Consider the following 11,135-nt stretch of genomic DNA (forward strand, 5'->3'; position numbering starts at 1 on the left):
ATCCCCTAATGCTAACTCGAGTAAATGAAACCAGGATCATCATTTGATCCCTTTCACTTCCTGTATATAGCAGCCTGAAAAGAGCTTATAAAATAGTCTTAAGGACCCCTTTTCCAATTAACTGAGTTTATTGGCGATCTAAATTGGAAATCCACTTAATGTGGATCTGCCTGGTTTGTTTCAAGCTTGGGAGGCATATTCATTACTGTAGAGGAATGAGCAACGAGCTGGATCATTTCAGACTTGCCCAATTATTAGGGCGTTCCTTGTAGGAGGAATGGCCACATGCAGCTCCTATTATTTTAAGTTATTTCAAGTTCTTCTATGTGCATGTCTGTATGAGGGCTTTATAAATAATAAGGTTTTATTCTATTTTTCTTTTTTGACTGCAAATTATATTTTTGGCTTAGCAGCCCATTACATATACTTAGATTTTTCAAGAACACTGAGACTCATGGCTGATATAGAGCCTTACACAAAGTATTGAAACCATATCAATACTGGGTACTAAAGGTTTGGTAAGTCAGGTTTAGAGATTTGGGCACTATTGAACAGAGGCTATTCTCGGCTCCCAAATTAGCTGGTTTGGGATAGAAGTGTGACAAAATTATAGGGGAGGGGCTAAAAAACTCTCACACAGGACAGCTTGGGTAGAGGCTAAGGGGGATGAAAAGCAGAGATAGGGAACCAAAATGTAAAGCCAAAATGAAGTTTAGTACAGGCTAAAGAGTGAACACAAAAAGTGAGGCATTAAAAGTAATAGGAAGTGCATTTGTGGTCAGAAGTAAGTGTTCAAATATAATTTTATATAGTCTAATTAAACAAATAGTGCTAAGTATTATACATTTCCATAAATTCTATAAATGATGTGCATCCTGTGAGTGATAATTCTAGCTACAATTCTGGCCCTTCTCATATAGGCAAAATAGCCAGCCATCTAACTTTGACAACTGCAGAAGAATGGGTGTTGTGTTCAGTCTGGGCTGTTCCCTGGTCATCCAGTCAGGCTGACAGTAAATTCTACATTCCTGAAATTCAATGCTTACAAGGTGTGGATTTAAAGAAGAAAAGATTTTTGCAGTACTGACAAGCCACGTTTTAAAAATACAACTTAAGACAAGCAAAAGACAAGTGTTCTGTCCCAGCGACTATGTTATTTTCTGTATTGCACTAAAGTTAATGTTTTGTGTTTGGCAACACCTATCGACTTGCTCCCCTTCCTGTTAGAGCTAGTTTGTACAGTCCTTAGATAGATCCTTCCATGCTCCCTCTGTTAGTCTTTTGCATAGGCAAAAAGGATCATTATCCTTTTATACTTCAAAAGACCAGAAAAAACAACATACATAGTCAAATCTGGAATGCCTCTGCTCTCCATGTAAATGTTAAGGGGGAACATTGGGTATAATCAAGTAGCAAAACAGATAGTCCACTAACTAAGATAGGATGCAAAAATAAGCAAAAGTGCATTGGATTAAACTTCTGTGTCATATTGGAGAGTAATTCCCCATTCACACTATGGCGTCTTTGTTTGGGGAAAAAACATGGGACAGTCGCAACTGAAAATACTACATGAGCTACTTTGTCATGTTTATCGTGCATGCGGCAGCTCTTTGACTGAGCGGGATGATGAGCAGCAACAGCGGCAAAAACTAAGCGAACATGCATGAACTTAGTAAATAGATCAGTGGGGATCCCCAGTCATGTCATTAAACAAACATGCTTGTGATTATATTTTTTCAATGCCGTCACCCAACAACCACAATAAATTTGTGGAGATTCGTCAGCATTGTCATGTCGGTAGGTCGTTGGGATAGCTACGGTGTCTATGGCCTTATTTCTTTTTTTCTTCTGTACTTATTGCACGGGTATGAGCCACAATTTTCACCTTTAGGGATCCTACCCTGAGCAATGTAATGCAGCCAGGAGGAGATCAGCACAATTGAGATGCAAAGTGAAATTGTTTTTTTAAAACTGTATTTTTTAAATTAAATCTTAATTGGCAAATGTCTAAAAGGTGTAGCCAATGTGCTACATTGTAATTTAGCAGACTGACAGGGCTATTCACAAAGGGTGAAGAGGTTGGAGAAGGCAGGAGAAGTGAACAGTCTAGGACAAAATAGTTGATTTGGAAAAAAAATCCTATTCAGCTCATTTTCCAGTTGAGCTATCTTGTCCTAGATTGTTCACTTCTCCTTCCTTCTCCAAACTCTTCACCCTTTTGGGAATAGCCCTGTAAATGTCATCAGGTTAGGGTGTCCTCTTTTACAGTCCAACTTGAGAAAATCCCTCTGTATGTGTGTTATATGTCCTATTCACACAGCATAACTAAAAATAACGTTTACAATGTTTCTTAACTTTTAGCTGTTTCTTTGGTGAAGGCCTTTGTGCAGATTCCAAGCTACAATTTGAGAGTAAAACTAGATGGCCAGACTGAACTTCCTATCATTAACATACAATTCATCCAAGCCTTTAACCCTTTGTTAGGACAGCAAGTGTTCAAATCTAGTTTACAATTGATAATGAAATCAGCACAAACAGGGTAAATTAGAGTAATTTGCACAGTTTCCTCCTTAACATTACATGAGGGGAGGGGGGAGCTAGGGATGACTTTTAAGCAATTATAAAGAACTTATAAATGTAAGCAGAAATTGTAAATGTTATGCTATGTGAATGGGAACAATTTGGCTGCAAAAGTGGGAATACACTTTAAGCCCATATCAAAGTGCATGAAGGAGGGAGCTTTTTCAGCTGTTATAATGAGTTAGTTTACTCTTCATACAACTGTTTTTGCACTGCTTTTTAAAAAGGGCCAGCTGTCTCTTTAATGACACTTTTTTGTGTCTAGAGAAGTTCTACGTGATAATATTACGTGAATTATTTATCTAAAAAGTCAAGCTGGCTTAGTCATAACCTGCAGATATGATTTATTTGAAAATAGAAATGATTATTCTTGCAGACTTTGCTTTTCCCCATGCAAACACTGTACAACTATTGTATGATCTATGTAAATGTTATGCAGTTTCTAATTACACATTTAGAGATGCAGCTGGTATCTGAAGATGTGTGAAACTTTTCAACCAACTTGCTAAACCAGCAGATGGACATTTCTTCGTATGAAACTTGTGCAGACTTGTCAACATGTATACATTTGCAAGCTTTCTTCCTTATCGTGTACCACAATTTCTGTTTAGAAACAGTCTTTTTTTTAGTTGATAAAGAAGCCTTTTTTTACTGCACCAAATATTTTTGAAGGTATGATCCAGGCTAAATTGAAAATTAAGCCTTGAAATACATACAGGGAGCAGAGCTTACCTGCTCTGTTCTTTCATTTTTCATCCAGGCATTTCTTTAAAGCACCAATAAACTCTAGTACCTATTGTTAGAAATCTGCTGATCAGAGAACCCCTGATTGTGATGTAGATGAGATATTCCCAAACACATTTACTGAATGTTCCTTGTTGTCACTTATATAAAGAAAGCCTAAAATAGAAAAAGGTAGTGCTGTGAAGTTTCTAAAAGCCACTAATGATGAGTGAACCAGGGAAAGTTGGTTCGCATGAGGTTCGATAAACCCAAGAAAAAAATCAGCTAAACCTGAACATAGCCCCAAATCCCATTGAAGTCTATGGCAGCTGAATCTTGTATTTTTTTCTTTTCCAAGGCCAATTTGCAAGCATCTTTTTTTTCTTTTTTACAAAACTGGGCATAGCCATGGGGGAAATGTACCAATGCAAAAATCATCTTTTTAACAACGTAACATTCAGCAAGAGTCTTTTAATGTGGCTTAAAGGGCAAATACACAAATCTTTTAAATTACAGTACATGCTTGAGGTATGCCTTAAAGTCCATTTCCACTTTTTGTAAGTGATTATCATTTATTGTGGTAACGTAGAGGTGTAGTGATTATGTATATGTGTGCACATTTTCATGACTCACATTGCAGGTTTTCTTCATTTTTTATTAAGGTTTTATTAGGCCTAAAAATTAAAACCAAAAAATTCAAAATTTTCTCCACAGGAAAATAAGTCTGACACCGGGGTGTCAGACTGTAATCAGCTGCCCCTCCTCCCTGTCACCCATGGCATGATCAGTAAGCACCAGCTCTGCCTTTACACACAATACACTGTCCAGAAGGGGGGGCTGGGGGGGGATTATACACATTTCTTGCACAGCAGAGGCAGTGCTTTATAACCACTATGTGGTTATAAAGAGGAAAGATAACAAAAAAACTTAAGTTTCTGTGTTCATATACATATACATTACTGGCATATGTTTTTTTTTTTAAATACCTCTGCAAAGGTGGAAATGGGGTTTAATCCTTTCGCAGCCACTGACATACATAGTACGTTATTGGCAGCGGGCCCATTTAAACAGACTGTCGGCTTTACAATATAAATTATTCTGGCATCTCAGCGGCAGCCAGATAGCTTCTACAGGCCGGTAAAATGCCTGCCCCGTCAACTGACACCCCCGCCGTGTTTCCCAGGCTCCGTTTCCCCCCACCTGCTGGCCCAGGACCGGCAAGTCGGGTGCGGACGGAAGCTGGGGAGAAGACCAGCAAACTTCTGTTCACTTATCTCCCCCCTGCTCTATTGGACTGGGAGCGACACAGATTGCATTACTTCCGGTCTCTGAGCTGTCATTGCTTGGCTACTGAGGCCAAACAATAAGCTATTGAAGTGTGATCTGCAGTTCAATTGCTCATTTAAAGTGGAAAGGTGATACTAGGGGTCTTTTGAATCCTTAGTGTCACCTTAAAGCTAACCTGTTACCACCAATATGCTATCTCATAGGGGGCTTGTAAGCCCCCTTATGTGATAGCAATTAAAGTGAAGAAAATACTATTAAATAAAATAAATGTAAACAAGAGTGGGAGCAATAAATCTAGGGCCAATATTTTTGCGTATCTCTAAACTGACGACCTGTAGGGGCATTTAAAGCATCGTCTATGGACTTTTTAGGGTACTGAATTTTGTTGCCGTTTCACGGCGCACACAATTTTTAAAATGAATATGTTGGATATCTCTTTACTCATTGTAACCTCATCCTTAATCTTTTACAAAAGCAAAGGGTATTATATTGTGTTTTGGGGCACTAAATTTAACTTAAGTTAATTTTTTACTAAATGTTTGGTTTGATAAAGAGTTGCTCAGCATAGTCACTGCTAATTCACAAGCCTGTACCTGAGCTTGAAGCTCAACCACTGAAATGCAAATAGGCGGGCCTGAGATCCTGAGGAAGTAGATTGGTTAGGTGTAGATTTGGTCAGTATTGTCCCTCAGGATCCCTGGTCTCCTTGTTTACACACAGAATCCAATTGGAATCTAGCATTTAGAGGTGATAGTGAAACTGCAAATAAATGACAGATCCCCTATTTGGTGACACACTGATTTGTCATTTAGCAGAGGCACAGCACCATGCTAAATGACAGATCCCCGCCTGCTGTTTGCAAACACAAAATGTCACTTTTAAGGGAGCACATCGCACTGCATCCACAACTTCACTTGCAGCTTTAACCCCTTAATGACCCTTTTGCTGCCATGGCCTTTTTTTTTCGGTTTTTGCACACGTTATAAATCACATTTTAGGCCTGAAAATTACTTCAAACTCCCAAACATTATATATTTTCTGAAAATATATTCCTAAAATGTGAGATTTTTTTTATAAATTGTGAAATTATCACAAAATGATAAAACAACTTTGTGTTATTTGTGATCATTTCACAATTTATAAAATTTTTCTCACATTTTAGGAATTTATTTTTTGAGTTTGTGAAGCGCAATGCTATTTTCTTTTTTCCTATTTTGGTGTACTCACCTATTAAGCACAGCTGCTTTTAGAGTGTTATTTGATTCCTAGTGCAGTTTTTTTCTATCAAACATTATATATTGTCTGAAAACCAAGACCCTGTAGAATAAAATGGTGGCAGTTGCAAATTTGTATGTTGCACATTATCAGTCATTTACCAGCCATTGGCTTTTAAACCTATGTATTCAATCCTGTGCTGCCTATCCAGAACTGCTTCTTATATCTGGACTACCTCTGGTAACAACCTAACTAGTTTTATGATTTTTTGGGGCTTTTGCTGGCCCTAAATCCTCCAGTCTTTGGATTAAACTTCTGTTTATATACTTTGTTTCTATATTGTATTGCAGTCCTAACTGCTCATAGTTACATAACTGTAGAATGTGTAACTGTCTTGCACACTGATTATTATTCTTTAGCCCCTGATTCTTGTCAGTCTGTTACCTGTGACCAGTGAGGCAAAGCCAAGTACCAGATCCTGAGAGTACATAAGCAGCCAATTTTCATTCCCAACATCCTAGGCTCTGGTGAAGACTGGGTGGGTACTTCTGAGATTCTTGAGCATCTTGGTGAGAGCCTATGTCTACCATTACCAAAATAGACTACCAGGCAATGAACTGGCAACACTTTGGATTCTATTCATAGTGGCAAAAGTAAAATCAAATTGTGTTCAATTACAGTGAAAGCAGCAAGGACACATGATATCAGCCGCAAAGCTGAGATTAAAAAGAAAAACAGTGTTATCATTTGTAAGGTGAGTGTAAATCAAAAGAGTGGCTGAAATTTTATCAAGATAACCATCGATGAGAACAGAAATGTTTTAATTAAATTTACCATTCATTGGATAATTCAATAGACTGAAAATGCAAGTTTAAAAAAAGTATTAGGTTTCTTTGTTAGGAATGATATAATACTGGATCTGAGAGCCACCTATTTGTACAGAAAAAACTAAAAACCCAAAAAGATACAGATGTTATTTTACTGGCATACATAGTATGCTGTGAAAGTAAAACTAATAACATGTCCAAGGAGCACTTGTCATCATAATTTGCAAGTGAGGACCACAAACTTGGCTCCTAGTTTGGCCTCCTCCAGAGATAAAGAATCCATGCTCCCACTGCTGCTCCTTTGCTGCCATCTAACAATCTAAATGATGATCCCAATACTCACGATTTCCCTGCATGGCTGTTTATTTGTTTTCGCTCTTTGAGTTCAATGGTCATGAGTTGAGGAAGAGCACACTAAGCCTGACATTTTGTTCACTGCTGCTCACATAGTACCCTGAACCCATCAGCCAGTGCCCCCCTTTGGTCTCAGTAGCAAAAAAAAAAGAAAAGACAAAAAAGCATGTTGTACCACCTTGCTAGCCATATTTGACTTTCTTAAGGATTAGAGAATTAATTTCAAAAAGTAAATGTTTACTTAGCAAATGTAAGATAAAAATACAGAAGCGCACTACCAAGTAGTGACTGAGCAAGAAAAAATTATATGGGAATAATCGAATGAGACTTACCAGGGTGTGGGTACTAGCGCGTTGTCAGCGGCGAAGTCTGGATGAATTGGGGGTCCAGGGTTGCTGGTGGTGGTGGGCAGGCTGATGTGTAAATTGTTGGTGCTGGGAAGACTACGATGTCAAAGGGGATCTGGGTCAGACGTTTAGTGTGGCTGGGATCTGAGGGGGGGGCGGCTCGGGTTTGGGAGAAAAACTAGCAGTCTAAAACGTGCTGGCTGCTAGTGGATGTGTGCCTGAGAACTGTGTGTGTGTGGGGGGGCCGCGGTGAACAGTTGATGCTGTCAGGCCGGGAATGTCCGGGGAAAAACAATAATGAGGAAGATAGCCTGGAGGTGGATGTTGAGGTCGGGTTGAGACTACCCCGCTCGGGGGCACGAGCGGCAAACCCGAAACAGCGAGCGGTGTGTCCGTGAGGTACAACGGGTGGGAACGAGTGGCGGAGGTGGTGGGTGCAGGTGTTTGAACTGGCTACGCGTTTCGAAGAGCGGGTCTTCTTTTTCAAGCCACTGAGTGAAGGAGGCAAATGGCGGGAGAAAGGCCGGTTCTTGCTCAGTCACTACTTGGTAGTGCGCTTCTGTATTTTTATCTTCTATATCAGCAAAACGTTGGACACCCCGGTCCGCAATTTTTGGAGCCGCACACTTAGTAACGCAATCGATAGTTGTCCACCCTCACCTCAGGGGCAGCGCTGCATTAGAGGACATTTCTCCCAATTTTTTCACTTAGCAAATGTAAGGCAGAACTCCAGCCAAAAATTAGAAGATTAAAATCAATAGCCTATTAAAAGAAAACCAGGTTTTTCAGACCACTGTACTTTTTGTTTGCCATTAGTGATCCTGAGTCTAATGGCTAGCAATGCATCATTCAACCTACTTTCCCTGAACCCAGAGGTCATCTGGACCAGTAGCGTAACAACCGGGGGAGCGGGGGGAACTTGCCCCAGGCGCAGGACCGAGGGGGGGGCGCCATCTCTCTGCCACATGCACCCTGCTCTGTCATTGGGCGGCCGCTCGCTCCCCCGAGGCCACTGCGGACGGCCCTCTACAGTGCCTGATTATAGGGCCCGTCTGCAACTCCCACTGACCACCAGGCTAAGGTAAGGTGACACATTTTAAAAAAAATAAAATCATTTAAAAATGTCCCCGGGAACATGAAATAAAACTTTTTTTTTTTAATACTACTCACCTGATTCCTGGATCCAACAAGTGTAGCCTCCCGTCTCCCACGCTGTTAGACGCCCATAACTCTGGTTACGCCACTGATCTGGACCCACCCCTGCTCAGAAGAAGAAGAATTACAATTATGAGTTCATCTCTCTGCTTCTTCTGCTCACACTCCAGCCCTGATATACAGGGACTGCAAAAACTGTCAAATTCAGGTACTTGCATTAAAAAATGCATTTAATAATATATTATTGACTACAGAGCTGCGATTATTTGTGTTTTTTGTATCTACCCAGAGTTCAGTTTTAAAGTATATAATCAAACCAAAATGTTTCCCTGTTTTGTATAGAAAAAGAAAGGTTACAATGTATCACTTGTATTGGATAAAATCTCCAAGAAGGACACATAGAACAGTAAAAACGCTGTCTAGAGCAGCCTGCACAATGCACAATCTGAAATATTGGCATCATTATTGCTCTCTATTTAGATTTTTGACCAGCACATAAAAGCAGGGAGCAATGTTTACTTCTGTAAAAGAGAGGCTACATTATTGTAACCTTGTTTTAGCATGCTGTACTCCACTAACTCATCAGTCATCAATAAAGGTAAAACACACTTTTTTAATGCCTCATCCAAGGCCAATCAATGAACCACAGATGATTCCGACATGGCCTACACACACCAAATTTTACCACTGCATCCTTCATAAATGCTGCTCTTCAAATATTTACTAATTTCTTGGCAGCCTTCTGTGCTAATATGTAGTACAGCTCACATATGATGTTCTAGTCATGGAAATGCCCCGCTGAATTGCCTCAACCCTATGATTATATTGTCAACAATCAACCCTACTCACAGGGGTTGATTTAGTAAGGGCAAATAGGCTATTCACTTTGCAAGGGAATTTGTACTTTGCAGGGGAAGTTTCCCTTAGCTTAGTGAATGTGGTGAAATTTCACTTTGTAAAGAATACCAAATCATGTGCAAGAAAAATAAAAAAAAACAGCATTTCTTGAATATAATTGGGTGATGGAAGTCAGAAGAGCTTCCCCTCATTCACTAAACTAAGGGCAAACTTCCTCTGCTATTTGGAAATTCCTTTGCAAAGTGAACAGCCCACAGTATTGACACTAATATATGCTTGATTGCTCATCTGGTATACTGTTGCTGTTCATGTAAAAATGAAATTCTGCCAGAATATTGTATATTTGACTCTGGGGCACCCAAACAGAACAACTGCGATGTTTGTGTAAAAATTCAGCACGCTATCCCATAATGCCTTGGGCTTCTGCAGGAGCCCATCACAGGCCAGGGTTGAACAGGGGCATGGAATCCTATATGGGGAGATATCTCCTCACATGGACTCCGGACACCATGTTTGTGGTGATAGACATTGAAGGGTTACTTTGTGATAACCCGGGGTCAAATCTGCCACGGACTCTCTACTTTTCTACTGCTGAATCGGTACGCTCTTGAGCTCAGGATACGAGAATCAACCCAGACACAAAGGTGTGTGGTATCAGCCCAGTATCAAATTTATTCGGTGCATTTGTGAATTATATCAAGCAAATGGGCGGTGGTTAAGCATTAACCAATCACAAATAAGAAAAGCATGGCATCTGCTGCATACGAAATCGTAACTTTAGCTAGATAACGATGCACATTAATTTCCTGTGAAGTCATGTGTTTTCCAGTAATTTGAAACTCTCAAGGTTGTTACAGCTTAAACAAGTACTCTAACTTGAGACAAATAAACTACTGTTATTAAACTCACTTTATCCTTTCACTCCCTCTTTTTATTCTGAAAGAATAACATTTCCTGCTTTATTGGTGAACTCATAGTTTTAAATATGTTTCTGCTAATTAATGCAATCCTGACTACACATGCATTAGGCCTTATCTTTAAGAAGACCTTCAAGAACAATCATCTAATTTTCTACCAAAACTAGAATGCAAAACTATTTAAGCTCTACCCTGGAACCAGTTTCATGCCTGAAGAGACTGGGGAGCTTCCTGCTGACCTGTGTGGTGAAAAAGGGAAAACAAATCTCGTGTGACCTACCTTTCCAACCATTGCACCCGACCGTTGATCCCTTACTATTGCGGCAGGACAAGAGCCAATCAAGAGACTCTGGTACATGCTGGGAAATTTAAAAACAGATCGGGACCGTTCCAAATCGCTGCTGTTCACTTATGAGAAAAGCCGGCATCTGCTTTCAACAGATAGCCGGGACCTCCACGAGACTGCAGGGGAGAAGTGCCTGAAAGTGTTCGGTCAGCTGTCAGAGAAACCCGAGGGAAACGGAACGGGGAGAGTAGAGGTCCAATTAGGAGCAGAGGCGGCTCTTTAATTAGGCAAATTAGGCGGTCGCCTTAGGCCTCGTGCTCCCGAGGGCCTCGCGGCCGCCTAGTTTGCCCTGTCAGAACGGCACATCACCTCGCTCGCAGCCAGGTAACGTTGTGAGCTCTCAGCCCTGTCGCTGTCAAACTGACAGGAGCGATAGCGACAGGGCTGAGAGCTCATCCGTTTCCTCGATCATCGGTGCGGTCCATCCACTGTCTTCTGGAGCTCCGCCCACCAGCCAATGAGAAGAGACCTCACTCCTCCCATCCACCGCACGAGGATCTCTGGCTGGGAGGGCGGAGCTTATCTT

Source organism: Nanorana parkeri, unplaced genomic scaffold (assembly GCF_000935625.1).
Source record: "Nanorana parkeri isolate BGI_ZX_2015 unplaced genomic scaffold, ASM93562v1 scaffold830, whole genome shotgun sequence".
Classification (NCBI taxonomy): Eukaryota; Metazoa; Chordata; class Amphibia; order Anura; family Dicroglossidae; genus Nanorana; species Nanorana parkeri.